Source organism: Mus musculus, chromosome 6 (assembly GCF_000001635.26).
Source record: "Mus musculus strain C57BL/6J chromosome 6, GRCm38.p6 C57BL/6J".
Lineage (NCBI taxonomy): Eukaryota > Metazoa > Chordata > Mammalia > Rodentia > Muridae > Mus > Mus musculus.
Window position 1 is genome coordinate 67,172,616 of NC_000072.6, and position 14,835 is coordinate 67,187,450.

Genomic DNA, 14,835 nt, shown 5'->3' on the forward strand with positions numbered 1-14,835 from the left:
TAAAGATACCCCAAACTTAACATCAAAGGATGAAAAACAAACTATAAGAAAATGGAAAACATAAACAACTTGCATAGCTATTTTTTTATCAGACAAAATAAATCTCAAACTAGAGCTAATTAGAAGAGAAAGGACATTACATATTAACAAATGGAACAATTCATTAAGAAGATATAACAATTATAAACCTTCATGCACCAAACATTGTAACTCCTAATTTAATAAAAACAAACACTAAAAGACATAAAAGACCACAAAGATCCTGATACAATATAGAGGGAAACTTCGATAGTCTATTCTCATACTTAGATAGGTTTTCCTAATTAAAAACAAGTAAAGAAACTTTAAGGCTAAAATATACTATTGGTGAACTGGAGCAAGTAAAAAAATGAGATAATTGTTTGTATCCTATCAGACCATGGTGCAATAAAAATAAGAGAAACCACAAAAATACTGAAGAGTGAACAACATATGAACAGGGAATCATCCAAAAAAATCAGAGAGAAATAAACAAACAAAAATTTCTAGAGACAAATAATAGTGGAAACCCATCCTATCAGGACCTCTGAGATGCAGCCAAGGCAGTCCTATGAGTAAAGCTTATAGAGATAAGGGCTCATATTAAAAAAATCATGGGGTTGGAGACATGGCTTGGAATTTAAACACACTGACTGCTCTTCCAGAGGTCCTGAGTTCAATTCCTAGCAACCACATTGTGGCTCACAACCATCTATAACAGGATCCAATGAGTTTTTCTGGTGTGTCTGAAGAGGGTGACAGTGTACACACATACATTAAATAAATAAATAAATAAATAAATAAATAATCATAAAGAAAAAAATCTGAGTAATATCAAATAAATATCATAACAACCTAATTACATACCTCAATTCTCTTGAAAAGACAGTTAAGTAGCCTATCTGGAACACAGTAGATAGCAAAAAGCAATAAAGATTAAGGAAGAAATTAAAAAGATGGATATTAAAAAGGACAATAGACAAAATCGCCTAAAGAGTTGGTTCTTTAAAAAAAGATTTACAAACCACATAGTCATTCAATTGATATGGAAAAGGCATTTGAGTAAGTCCAACATATCCTTATGATAAAAGTTCTGGAGACTTTGGGAATACATGGAGCATACCTCAAAATAATAAAGGCTACACAAAACAAACCTCTAGGCAACAGTATATAAGATGGACAGAGAGAGAGAGAGCATTTCTCTAAAATCACAAACTAGACAAGGATGCCCACTCTCTTTCATTTGATATAGCACTAAAAGTTTTCACTATAACAATTAAACAAGAGAAAGACATGAAAGGGGTATAAATAGGGGAAGATGTCAAACGATTTGTTTCTAAGCAACATGATTCTTTATGTAAAAAACCCTAATAAGATTACTAAGAATCTCTTTGACCTAATAAACACTGAAAAGTTGCAGTATTAAAAAAATTAAAGGGGGAAGGGTATGGGGAATTTTTGGGATAGCATTGGAAATGAAAATGAAGAAAATACCTAATTAAAAAAAAAGAAAAAAATTAAAGTTTTAAAAAGGTACTATTTTATTTGTACTAATAGTGTACTCTCAGAGAGAAAAATATATTAAAAATTTTTATTCAAAATAACTCCAAAAAATTGTTTAGAAATATATCTAATCAAAGAAGTAAAACAAAATGAAATCTATGTAACAAAAGAAGTGAAAATTTTACATAATGAAAGCATCAATATTGAGAAAGGAAATCACAAAAGCTCCTGGATTGGCAAAAATTAATGCCCATATTACTAAAATTTATTTCATCAAATACAGATTTGATGCAAAACTTAAAATTCTGATATTATATTTCATAAGTGCACTTCTGCCTTAGTTAGGGTTTTACTGTTGTGAACAGACACCATGACCAAAGCAACTCTTATAAGGACATTTAATTGGAGCTGGCTAACTGGTTCAGAGGTTCAGTCCGTTATCAAGGAGGAAACATGGCAGCAACCAGGCAGGCATGGTACAGGAGTTGCTGAGAGTTCTATATCTTCATCTGAAGGTTGCTAGCAGAATACTGGCGTCCAGGTAGCTAGGATGAAGGGTCTTAAACCCATACCAATAGTGACACACCTACTCCCATAAGGGCCACACCTTCTAATAGTGCCACTCCCTGGTGTCGAGCATAAACAAACCATCAATATAGGCTTAGAAAAATAATACAGGAATTCATATGGTATCACAAAAGACCATGAACAACCAAAATAATAATAAGAACACTGCAGGAGGTGTTTCAATACCCACCTGCTACATCCACTCCAGTAGTGATTTGCTTGACAGGTTTAGAAACCTAGAAGCAGTCCCGAGGCAAAGAGTTTCATGAAAACTTAATCTCCTGGAACTGTGGCATCCTACAGAACATATGCTCCAATTTTGTCCTTGAGAATGGATCTCTGTGCTTTCTTTAAGTATTGTTTTGTTATACGTGCCTCAAAGCAATGACTTGCCAAATACCTAAGCAAAATCGAACTTTGCTACCTGGCCTTCATCAAAGCCCTAGGTAGTCCTTGAGCCAACCCTGGGCTTGGAATTCAGTAAGAATGTTGCCTATTTAGTGACATTCAGAATTACCTATAGTATTGTAAGAGAAATAGTGAAAGAAATCAGGCATTACTATCAACTACATAGAGTTAGAAATCTCTGGGCAAGCTTAGCAATGTAAGTTTAGAACTCTTATTATAGTTATGTATGGCAGACTACATTAGTTATTAGTAGAAAGTGTTCCCCCCCCCCCCCCACACACACACTATCACTCAGAATAAAAGCCAAGTCACTCCCATATACAGGAATTTACAATGGTTTAGGAAGTAGATCGGGCTGTGGTTTTAGAGTATTGCATTATTCATGAGAAGGTTAGCTAGAGCGGAACTCCCTAATTAGAACCATGACTTGGGTGTGAAAGCCCTTGCCCCAGGAGTGTAAAGACCTCACATCCCGCATGACTTGGGTGTGAAAGCCCTTGCCCCAGGAGTGTAAAGACCTCACATCCGGCTTCTAAGACTATAGCTGACCTTAGATACAGCTGACTTTGTCTCAGTTGTTTTATTGCCCAGTTCCTGTCAGTCTTTGTGTTTGCATTCCTCTGTTTTGTATAAGAGTCATTAAGCATCGGTAAACTCATTGTACCTTGCCGTTGTGTCACCTAACTTCCCTGTTTTCTTCTGTATAAAAAGTTTGGGGGCTGGTGAGATGGCTCAGCGGGTAAGGGCACTGACTGCTCTTCCAAAGGTCCTGAATTCAAATCCCAGCAACCACATGGTGGCTCACAACCATCTGTAATGGGATCGGATGCCCTCTTCTGGTGTGTCTGAAGTCAGCTACAGTGAATTTATGTATAATAATAAATAAATCTAAAAAAAAAAAAAGGTTTGATGCTCAATTTGACATTACATTCAGAGTCAGCACACTCCCTTGTGTCCTGTCTGCTTATCACCCAACTTTCGCCGACTCCACGCACACCTGCTGGAACCCTGAATCCCACAGATTGAGGGGGACCGACTAAGCCTGGTCTGTGGCACCCACCATCAGATTACACAATAGAACTATAATGATAATAAAGACAACCTTGTGCTGGCATAAAAACAGACAGATGACCAATGGAATGGAATAGAATACCCAGAAATAAAAAAACAAAGCTATGCCTACTTAAGTTTTTACAAAGGAAGCAAAAACAAACCAACAAAAATATTCACTGAGGGTGGGGGTGGGAAGCCTATCCAACAAATGGTGCAGGCAAAATTGGATTTCTGCTACAGAAAAATGAAATTATATTTTTATATATTTCACACTGCAGAAAAAATAAATTCAAAATAGATCAAAGATCTTAATATAAAACATGAAACACTGAAACTTCTAGCAGAAAAAAAAAAAATAGAGTACCCTTCAGAATACTGAGGTAGGCAAGAATGTTCTGAATAGAACACTAACAGCACGGGAACCATCCCCCTAGTATCACCAGAGGAGACTACATGAAAATGGTTTCTATAGAGCAAAGGAAACAACCAGCAGAGCAGGCAGTCTGGGAGGACAGCCTCGCCTGCTGCACTTTGAACAAGTGCTAAATACCAGAATTTAAGAAAAATTGGCAGAAAAATACCAAGCAAACAAAAAATTGACAATCAGCAAATGGGTAAATGCACTGAATAGACACTTTGTAAGAAAGACACACAAATGGCCAGTAATGATTTAATAAAAGTGTTTAATGCCCTTGACCATAAAATACATGCAATTAACAGCCTGGTCGGAGTGGCTATCATTAATTTGACAGCAAATATTGGAGAGGAAGTGGAGAAAGGAACCCTCGTTCACTGTTGGTGGGGGCGCAAGTAAAAACAACCGTTGTGGAAATCAGTTTGGAAATTTCTCAAAAACTTAAAAATAGAACGGCCATTTGACCCACATGCATTTCACTGCTTGGAATAAATCCAGGGAACTCCAACCCTACCATAGAGGTATTCAAGCCCTGTGTATATTATTGCTTTATTCCTTATAGCAAAGAATTAGAAACGCCCTGTCTGACAACAGATGAGTGGATAATAGAATATACATTGAAATATATTAAATAAAAATAATACACTATGAAGGAAAAAATAAAATACTATTCAGCTCTAAAGATCACAAAATTTGAAAAAAAATGGATACCCTTAGAATGTATATTAGGTGAGATCATACACCCTTAGAAAGAATTGCACGTTCTCCTTTACATGTGGAATCTAGCTCATAATATATGTAAACAAATGTATATCGTACAGAAAACAGACTAAGTAAGGCTAAATGCTGAAGGACTGGATGCAAATAATGGACACGAATTATAAAAGAGGGTAAAAAAGGTTGTTTTCTTTTTTTATTAGATATTTTCTTTATATACATTTCAAATGCTATCCTGAAAGTTCCCTATACCCTCCCTCTGCCCTGCTCCCCTACCCACCCACTCCTGCTTCTTGGCCCTGGCATTCCCCTGTACTGGGGCATATAAAGTTTGCAATACCAAGGGGGCCTCTCTTCCCAGTGATGGCTGACTAGGCCATCTTCTGCTACATATGCAGCTAGAGATATGAGATCTGGGGGTACTGGTTAGTTCATATTGTTGTTCCACCTATAGGGTTGCAGACCCCTTCAGCTCCTTGGGTGCTTTCTCTAGCTTCTCCATTGGGGGCCCTGTGTTCCATCTTATAGATGACTGTGAGCATCCACTTCTGTATTTGCCAGGCACTGCCATAGCCTCATACGAGACAGCTATATCAGGGTCCTTTCAGCAAAATCTTGCTGGCATGGTTAATTGTTTTCTAGTTCTAAATTTGTTGTGGATATCTTGTTTGGGATGATGGATAAGTGTGTAACAATGTATTTGCTAGTATAAAATCCAATATGAAGTTCTACAGCTCTTATCTGAATGGCTACTGTATGTAGAAAACCTATTGGGTATGGATAACTTTTATGTGTTGATTTTTTTTCACTTGCAACTTTTTTTTCTAATAATGAAGTTTTTTTAAAAAAATAATAATTAAAAAAAAAAAAACCTCCACTGTGGGTTTGACAGTATTTTGATGTTTTAACTCTTCTTCCCTGTGGACTCCCTGGAAGTGTTTCAGGCACACACACAGGTTGAGGGGGCCACCTGTAGAAACATGTTGTCATACAAGACAGTTTATCACAGTGCTATTTATAGCAAGGCAATTTTCTGGTCTTGGCCACTAGCCAGGCTTTCTCCTGCGTTGTATGATGCTGGCTCAGAAGCCTCTGAAATGGCTTCCACACCAGGGAGAATTCTCCCTTAAAGACTCCAGACTGGGTCCTGTAAGGGTGGTCTGAACCTGCCCCACTGTGGATGCTGACTGCTGTGTGTAGACCCAGGAAAACATGACCAGTGGCCTCCCACAGATCCATCCCTGCTAGGATCTAGAAGTATTTTGATGATGGATTATGATCTTCCTGTTGTGAGGCACTTACTCCAAAAAGATACTCTATTAGTTGCCTGTTGCAACTGTGAACAAAATAACCACAGGCCTAACTGGCATTTTTTTTCTTATAGTTCTGTCAACGACTGGCTACTGGCAGAGCTGTCATCTATAGGGGGGATCTCCCGTTCTTGTGGTTTCTTCCTCAAAACACATCACTGCAGTTTCTTTCCATGACCTGACTTAGAGTGACAGCTTGTGCCTTGGCAAGTCTGGTTCAGCCATTGATCTGGGAAAAGACAATTGAACGCGCCAAATTAATAGTGCAAAAGAGATTCACTCCATGTGGCCACCTTGGGAAAAGTTGCAGAAAGACCCAATGGCCCCAAGTCCAAGAGAGTAAAATTAACATGGAAGGCAGAAAGCAGGCACACTGAGCAGTCTGGACAAGATGTGGTTGCCTGACCACTACTATCTCAGCTCTAGCCTTTCCTGCTCGGTCCTTGCCAGGTTGTCAATCTTTCTTCCAGAGACAAGTCCCTCCTCTAGCTCTAGCTCACCCCCTATGAGTTCCCAGAGCTCCCGACTTTTCTTCCTGCAGCAGGAGGAGCCTGGTAATTCTTTGAGTCTACAGCTTGAATAGAGAGCCTCAAAGAGAGGCTGCCAAGCAGGCTGGTTTCCTTCCAGCTTAGGACCTTCTCTTCTCCTATCTTGCCCTCCTTATCCTCCGCATCTCTCTCCTCCCCCACCTGCTCTTCCCCATCCTGCTTTTCTTCCTCTTCCTTTCCCTACCTGCTCCCCTTCCCTCCATTTCCCTTTCCTTTCCTCTCTTCGTCCCTCCACCTCCTTTCCTGCTCTTCTCCCAGCCCACTCCCCACTCCGTGATGCAACAGCCACTGTCTCAGAAGAACCTATCTAATTACTCTGAACCTACCTGGTAAATCCAGGTCCAACCTGATCACATCTTCAGTGTTGCTCTTGCCATGTGACTCACCAGCCACAGGCTTAAGAGACTTCGATGTGAGCGCACCATGCATTCTACTGCAGTTGCCAATACCCAAAGACTAAAGCCAAAACGCAGCAGCCATGAGTGGCGTTGGCTGTGGAGGAGCAGATTCCTCCCTCTTGTGATTGCTTTGAAGACTGAGTGGCACAGACCTCGTGAGCTGAGAGGACAGTGCACAGTCTTCCCCTGTCAAATGCCTGTGACTATTATAATTAGCCATTATTATGACACTTTAACTCCAGATGACGTGGAGTCCTTTGCACAGCTATGTTTATTTTGAGTGACTGTTCAGTGTCTGATGATTTTTAATTGCTTTTAATTTTGTAACTACTACCTTAAGACATTCCTTGAAAGCTTTTAAAGCACCTGTGAAATTCTTTCATTGCCTTCAGAACGAAGGTCCAATGTTTTTCACTGTGGTGGTTTGGATGAGAATGGCCCCCAACAGGTTTATAGGTTTTAGTCCCTGATCCCAGCTGGAATAACTCTTTGGAAAGGATTAGGAGGTGTGGTCTTGTTAGAGGAGGTGTGTCACTGGGGCAGGCTCTCAAGATGTGAGCTCGAAGTCCAGTGCTATGCCTGCCTGCCTGCCTGCCTGCTGCCATGTTCCCTGCCAGGATGGCCATGGACTCTTAACTCTAAATAAGATATGCTTCTATAACATCTGGCCATAGGGAAGCCATTTAGGACATTTTCTTAAGTGGTGATTAGTGGGGGAGGGTCAGGCCATTGTGAGTGGCTTTCTTATTCTTTAAGAAAGCAGTTAAGCAAGCCGGTAAGCAACACTCCTCCATGGACGGTCTCTGCATCGGTTCCTGCCTAGACTTCTTCAGTGATGGGCCTGCAAGTATAAGCTGAAATAAACCCTTTCTTCCACAGGTTGTCTTGGTCATGATGTGTCAAAGCAACAGTAACCCTAACTAAAACACACCTGGATAATTCCTACTTATCCTGCCTAAGATCAACACTTCACTCTCAACATCCCACACATTACAGTCTCTCCAACCCTGAGTGCCTCCTTCTGCCTCTGTCTCTGGAGTGTGCAGGGATTCCTGGATTCAGCTTCGTGTCCTCTGACCAGCAGAGCACCTGGAAGAAACATAGAGGGTACTCAACAAACAGTTGCTGAACTGACCAAGACCACTCAGTCAGTCAATGGGTTCTCCAGTACGGAATGAGGATTCAAAAGAAAAAACAGTTAGACAACATTGTAGCATGATCCCAGTCAATTCTGAGACTGAAGGCAAATTTAACTTTCCCAGTCTGCTTTTTATACCATTTTAATTGCATGCAAGTATTCAGGGTGAGTAGTACAATGAGGAATAAGCAAGACACAAAACCCAATGGTCACTCTGGTGTTAGCTGTTTCTTTTTTTTTTTTTTTTTTTTTAAAGATTTATTTATTTAATATATATAAGTACACTGTAGCTGTCTTCAGACACTCCAGAAGAGGGAGTCAGATCTTGTTACAGATGGTTGTGAGCCACCATGTGGTTGCTGGGATTTGAACTCAGGACCTCTGGAAGAGCAGTCGGTGCTCTTAACCACTGAGCCATCTCTCCAGCCCCCGTGTTAGCTGTTTCTAAGGATCATGAAGATAGCTGAGCCTACTTCTTTGTTCTACACTAAAACCAAATTCTTACTTCCTTGTCCTTAGCCAATGTCTGGTCCCTCCATGAACTTACTTCCTTGTCATGGCCAATGTCAGATTCCTGTCTGAAGCCCATTTCCTTGTCCTTGGCCAATGTCAGACTCCTGCCAAGCTGCACCCCAAAAAGCTCTCCACACTGAACAGAGCTCGGTCTCCCCCAAGATCCTCTGTTTTCTTAAAGCGTAAGTTATCATAAGCTACAGTTGTTGTGTCGGCCACCATGTAGCAACCACTGCTGGCAGGCTCTGGGAGACACAACAAACCAAAGCAACCCAGAGTCTTCCCTTTACCTGCTTTCAGGGATACGCAGGAGGTGCCCAGCACAAATGTCTGCTGAGGGCTCTGCAAATCCTTCTCAGTGGATTTTACTCCTCAACCCTCTTGCTGAGAAGTAAACCTCAAGAGTGGCTGTGTGCAACCCTAAGCCAGCCACTATTTCCCCATTTTCTGTGTGCCTCTTTAGCTTCTGCTCTCCTCCATCTGCTGACTTTATCCGACCACTCCCAACCACTGACAGCACCAGCTTCCTATCCCTGTTTTGACAAGCCCACCTACCTCCTAAGTGTCCCGCACCACTCTTCCCCTTGTAGGGCATGTGGGCTCATGCTACCAGACAGGCGTAAGAACTGGTAAGGTTGAATAAGCTCAAACCCTGGGAATCTCAGAGATTTGAGATTGGCAGGAGTGGAGCCATTCTCTCCCTGTCTCTGCACCTGCTCTGGGAACCTCCTCCCGTGCCCTGCACCCCATAACCATGACACGTACTGAGAGGACTGTGGGCTCTCTGTCATTTATTATTCTGCCTAGAGTTTCTCTCCATGCTAGTAAGCTGTCTAGATAGCCTTGAGCCTTCAGCCAATGAGTTGAATACCCTTCCTGGGTATTTACCAAGGACCAACCTCTGCTTGGAGAGGGGTTCTGAGAGAAGGGGTATCTGGAAGGTGGAAAAACAAATGACTAGAAATCAAATTGTGGATCCAAGCTAACGGCCTATGTTCGCTCAGTTCAGCTTCCCAGGCTGCTTTTTCTTTGCTCCTCTCTCTCTCTCTCTCTCTCTCTCTCTCTCTCTCTCTCTCTCTCTCTCTCTCTCTCTCTCTCTCTCTCTCTCTCTCTCTCTCTCCTGCTTTCTCTGCTCAAGATGGTTCTCCAAGCAGTTCTCTCTTCATAGTCTAAAAGATTCTTTGCAGATCTCATCCCTTGAACATCATAAGACCACTCTTATTTTACATATCAATCCAGTCATTTGCTCCAGGTTTCCTTTTGAATCTGCATTCCATGACCCAGTCCTGTGATTCTTCCTGTGACAGAGAGAGCACATTTTCTTTTAACATTGCAAAAGAATTCAGATATCAGCCTGCCTCTATTAAACACAGATGATAAACTAGCAGGGTTGGGCCCATCCTGAAATTACCATTTCTACCACACCTGGATCAAACCACGTACTGTCCCAGGCGGACCCTGGACTCAGCAATCTGCCTGCCTTAGACAAATGAAACTTAGCTGGGTGGGAATCTCCTGTGATTACCACTCCCTAAATCTCTTTATCTCTGTCCTTAGTGTCTTTCTGTCAAGTGGCTCACAGCACAGCTGCTTCTGTTCCTTTAGATTCCTGAAGCCCCTCATAATTTGTATTTCATCCTTATATTTTGCATAGTTGAGAAATTGTATATTTTTTTTTAAGATTTATTTATTTATTATATGTAAGTACACTGTAGCTGTCCTCAGACACTCCAGAAGAGGGCGTCAGATCTTGTTACAGATGGTTGTGAGCCACCATGTGGTTGCTGGGATTTGAACTCTGGACCTTCAGAAGAGCAGTCGGGTGCTCTTACCCACTGAGCCATCTCACCAGCCCGAAATTGTATATTTTTGACCCATGTTTTTAGAGCTCTTTTTAAGGACTATCCTGAAGATTCCAGAATTTGCCATTTTGCTGAGACATTAGCCATATCTATGCTTCCCAGACAAACGCTGTCTCTGATTATCACGGGGTCATTAATGTTAACAGGGAGGACATTCCTCAGAGGAATGTGAAAATATGTACATTATTATACAAACAAACTCTGTGCCCACAGCAGACATTGACACTCACGGAGGCCCACGCATGCTGGTCCTGTCCCAAGGGCAGGAACCCTGTCATTCTGTCCCTACTAAGGCCATGACAGAATCACTGGTTTGCCCTGAATAAAGCGTATGTATTTATATCCACCCCAAATGAAGCAATATGAACAAGCAAGGCTCATCCCAGAGAGCTGCTTCCTTAAGGATCATTGTGGAAAGGCCTTCAGTTACTAAAGAGGTACACCTAAAACTCCAGAGGAAGGCTTTCTCTCCTCTAGACCTTCTGGTGCTTGGCTCTCCTGTTTGTCCCAGGCCACCTTCCCCTTCCTGCCAGGCTCTTAGATGCCCTGACAGGAAATATAGACCTCAGACCCCACCTCCTGCTTCCTGACTCTCTCCCCAGGAGGAACACGGGCAGCACCCAGGGTACTCAAAGAGGAGACCAGGAAGCACTGTGGACTCCCTATTTGGGACTTTGCCCTGCCTCCCCCTGGAGGAGTGTGGGAGACGCCTGGGCACATCTCAGCACAAAGGCAGGACACACAGTAGAACCTTCCCTCCTCCCGTTTCCGTCGAATTGACAGACACTGCAGCCTCTCAGAAAGCATTGCCTGCCCTGCTCACGCTCAGAGCAAAGCTCTTATGAAATAAGGCAAAGCTTTGCTTGGTATGGCAGGAGGAAGGACGGTTAGCGCCAAGACATACGTATGAGAAGATCAGTCTCCAGAGCATCAGAAAGAACACTGTTAGGTTTTGTATTACGGAGAAAACGCATGTCGGGTGACGGAACTACTTTCCTTGTTGCATCCTTAACTCGTTACTTTCCAGCCATCCTCATCATCAGTGAGTTCCTACACATCTGCCACAACATAATGAGCATCGTGGAAACAACTACCTTAGCAAAAGTAAGCTACAGAGATGATACCATTTCCTTTAAAGATAGTCCAATGCAGTCTTTGCAGAGCTCGAAAAAAAGCAATTCCAAGTATTTTTTGTGGAAACACAAAGGATCATATATAGATAAAGCAATCTTTTTTTTTTTTTTTTTTTTTTTGTTTTTTGTTTTTGGTTTTTTTCGAGACGGGGTTTCTCTGTGTAGCTGTTCTGGAACTCACTTTGTAGACCAGGCTGGCCTCGAACTCAGAAATCTGCCTGCCTCTGCCTCCCAAGTACTGGGATTAAAGACGTGCACCACCACCGCTGGGCTAGAGAAATCTTAAAGAGAAAGAACAAAGCTGCAGGTATCACACTTGAATTCAAACTATGATACAGTTTAACAGTAACAAAGAGAACCTGGTCCTGGCACAGAAAAAGACACACAGATCAACTAAACACAGTAGAGGACCCATACAGGAGTAAAACCACACAGCTAAAGCCACCTAATTTTTGACAGTCATCAAAAACATACAAAGGAGGAAAAAGAGCTTATTCAACAAATGTTACTGACAAGGCTAGACCTCTACTAACAGAAGAATGAAATTAGACCTATGCTCTCACCATGTACAAAGATCACTTCCAAGGAAATCTAAGACCTTGGTTCAAAACCTGAAGCATTGAAACCGCTAGAGGAAAACATGGAGATCACACATCAAGATAAGGGGTTTGAACAGGTCTCCAGTAACACAGGAAACAGTAACACATAGCGTTGCATGAAGTTAAAAAGTTTCTCCACAACAAAGGAAACTATCAGCAAAGTAAGCAAACAGCCCACAGAATGGGACAATACAGTTGCCAACTCTGCTTTGGATAGGGTACTAATGGCTAAAATGTATAAAGAGCTACAAAAATTCAATAGCAACACAAGCGAAGCAGCCAATCAACAAATAGGTTTATTGAGATGAATTTACTGTTCTCAAAAGGAAAAAGCACCAATAGCCACTAAGAATTCTTTTTAAATATTCAACATCAGAGAAATGCTAATTAAAACTTTGGGATAGCATCTCAGCCCTGCAAGAATGTTTGTCATCAAGGAAGCTGGGTCAGTGAAATGGCTCAGCAGATAAACTCCCTTGCTGCATAAGCCCGAGTTCCATCCCAGAAACTCCTGCTGAAAGACGAGCCCAAGCTCCTGAAAGTCATCTTCAACCTCCACATGCGTGTGCGGAATCTACACACCCACACTCTCATCCACACAGCAAACAAAAACTATCGTGTTAAGCAAATCAAGGGACTGGAGGAATGGCTCGGCACATATGAGCACTGGCTGGTCTTCCAGAGGACCTGAGTTTGATTCCCAGAAGCCACACAGTGGTTCACAACTACTTGTAACTACAGACCCAGGGCATCCAATGCCCTCTTCCAGTCTCTGCAAGCACCACACACACATGTGGTGTAAAGTCATATATGCAGGCAAAACACCCATACACATAAAATGAAAGAGAGAACTAACAGCAAGCGCTGATTAAGACATGGGGAGAGAGGAGCGTTTCCTTACTTCTGGGGGAGTGCAAACTAGCATCACCAATATGGAAATCGGTCTGGAGCTTTCTCAAAAAAATTCAAAAGAGAGCCACTGTGTACCTTGCACATATACCCAAAAGACTCCCTATACTACCCTAAAAACATTACATTGCTGCTCTATTCACAATAATAATAACAATGAAACCAGCTAGAAGCTTATCAACAGACAAATGGATGAAAATATGATATAGTATTGCATTTTACTCGGTCATAAAGAAAATTGCAGTTTTGAAATCGGCAGGAAAATGAACAACTTTGAAAAGCATTAGTTCAAGTGACCCAGGCTAAGAAAAGCAGAAAGCATGTGTTCTTTCTCACATGTGGATCCTAGTTCTTAATGTACTAATCTTTTACCCAGAAGCAGGAGTAAACGTGGGGAAAGTCTAGAAAACTAAAAAAGCCAAGAGAGGCTAAGAAGAGATGCAAAGAAGGGGGCGGTGGGGGGGGGGGAGCTCATGTGGCCTGGAAACATCCAGAGACTGGGAGAGAAGGCTATGAGCTAGGAATGAAGGTAGAGACAGGGCAAGAAGGACAACCAAGTTGTAAAATCCATAATGAGCGTGACACAGGGGTACAGGTCTTTAATCTCAGCAAGTGAATTAGTGTGTGTTCAAGGCCAGCCTGGTATGCATAGTAAGCTTTAGGGTAGCCAGGGCTCCAGTTTCTTCAAGGAAAGAAAACCAGAGTGATGCCTAGCATTTTATAAGCTAATTTAAACATATACAACAAACAAACCCAAACAAAACCAACAACAATATGTAGCATCAGTTAGAAGGAAGGAAAAGCCACTAACCTTCGAGAGGGAAATGCTGTGAGCTGTGAGCTTGGCAAGCCCTGTGCTGGTCACCAAGCAAGTTAGCTTTAACTCTCACAAACAAAGGGAAGAGCACACTCAGTGCCCATCTCACCAGAGCTCCTCCCAGGACTGCAGAGAGAATAAGCACTCACACAGTTAGATGGTAGGCAGTTTCTACAGGCTACAGACTTTGTTATCTGCTCTTAACATGCACGTTTCAAAACACTACTCTCATTCAACACTGCCTTATGGGAAGTGGTTTCAGAACTATTTTATAGGTGAAGAAATAAAAACTCAGAAATGTTAAGAGCCTTGTCCAAGTCCAGATATGCCCATCAGATGGTTTCATATCGAGATTTTGGGGGAAAAAGTAGAGGGGGAAAAATCATTGTAGCAGTATTAAATAGATACCGGAAACTAAACTTCGTAAAATAGAAGGAAAGGCTGGAGAACACCCACTAGGCTGAGCCCTTCAGAAAAGGCACCAGACACTGCCCTAGATCAGCAAGCTAGACTGCTATGCCAACTGCTGACTCACAGGACCAGACACTTCCATCTAGAATGGTGGCTTCGTGAGTGCAGCAGGACCCTGGATGGTTCCATTTTCATGCCTTTAATCCACTCTCATTTTGAGTCTTCTATGAATACATCTCAGTGGTGGGCGCTCTGACTCATACAGAACAAGTAAAGGGGACTGAGAAAGGTGGCTTTGCCTTTCAGACTCTGGATTCAGGAAGGATGAGGAGCGAGAGACAGCTGCTGAGCGACATTCTACCCGTCACTCTGCCCTCTGACAGGCCAGCCATCTGCTAAGAAGTCTTTGAGGGGATATCAATGGTGGGATCTCTCTTCTCCCTTTATTTGTTGTTTTGATATCTCTCCGGAGTAACCCAGGGAGTGAGTTCACTACTTCGTACCCCCTTTCCCTGG

The 14,835-nt window shown here is 42.1% G+C and overlaps 1 long non-coding RNA gene across 2 annotated transcripts; it reads right to left on the minus strand.

Moving 5' to 3' along the window:
• Window positions 1–6,065: 6,065 nt before the first annotated feature.
• On the minus strand, window positions 6,066–14,077 carry Gm38825. 2 transcript variants are annotated; one of them, XR_869158.2, is made up of 2 exons: window positions 13,903–14,077; window positions 6,066–8,026 (listed from the first exon to the last, which is right to left on the minus strand). It is a non-coding gene; the product is annotated as a predicted gene, 38825 (long non-coding RNA). The 2 variants fall into 2 exon arrangements; XR_003956448.1 differs by having other exon boundaries at window positions 6,066–9,886.
• Window positions 14,078–14,835: the final 758 nt, after the last annotated feature.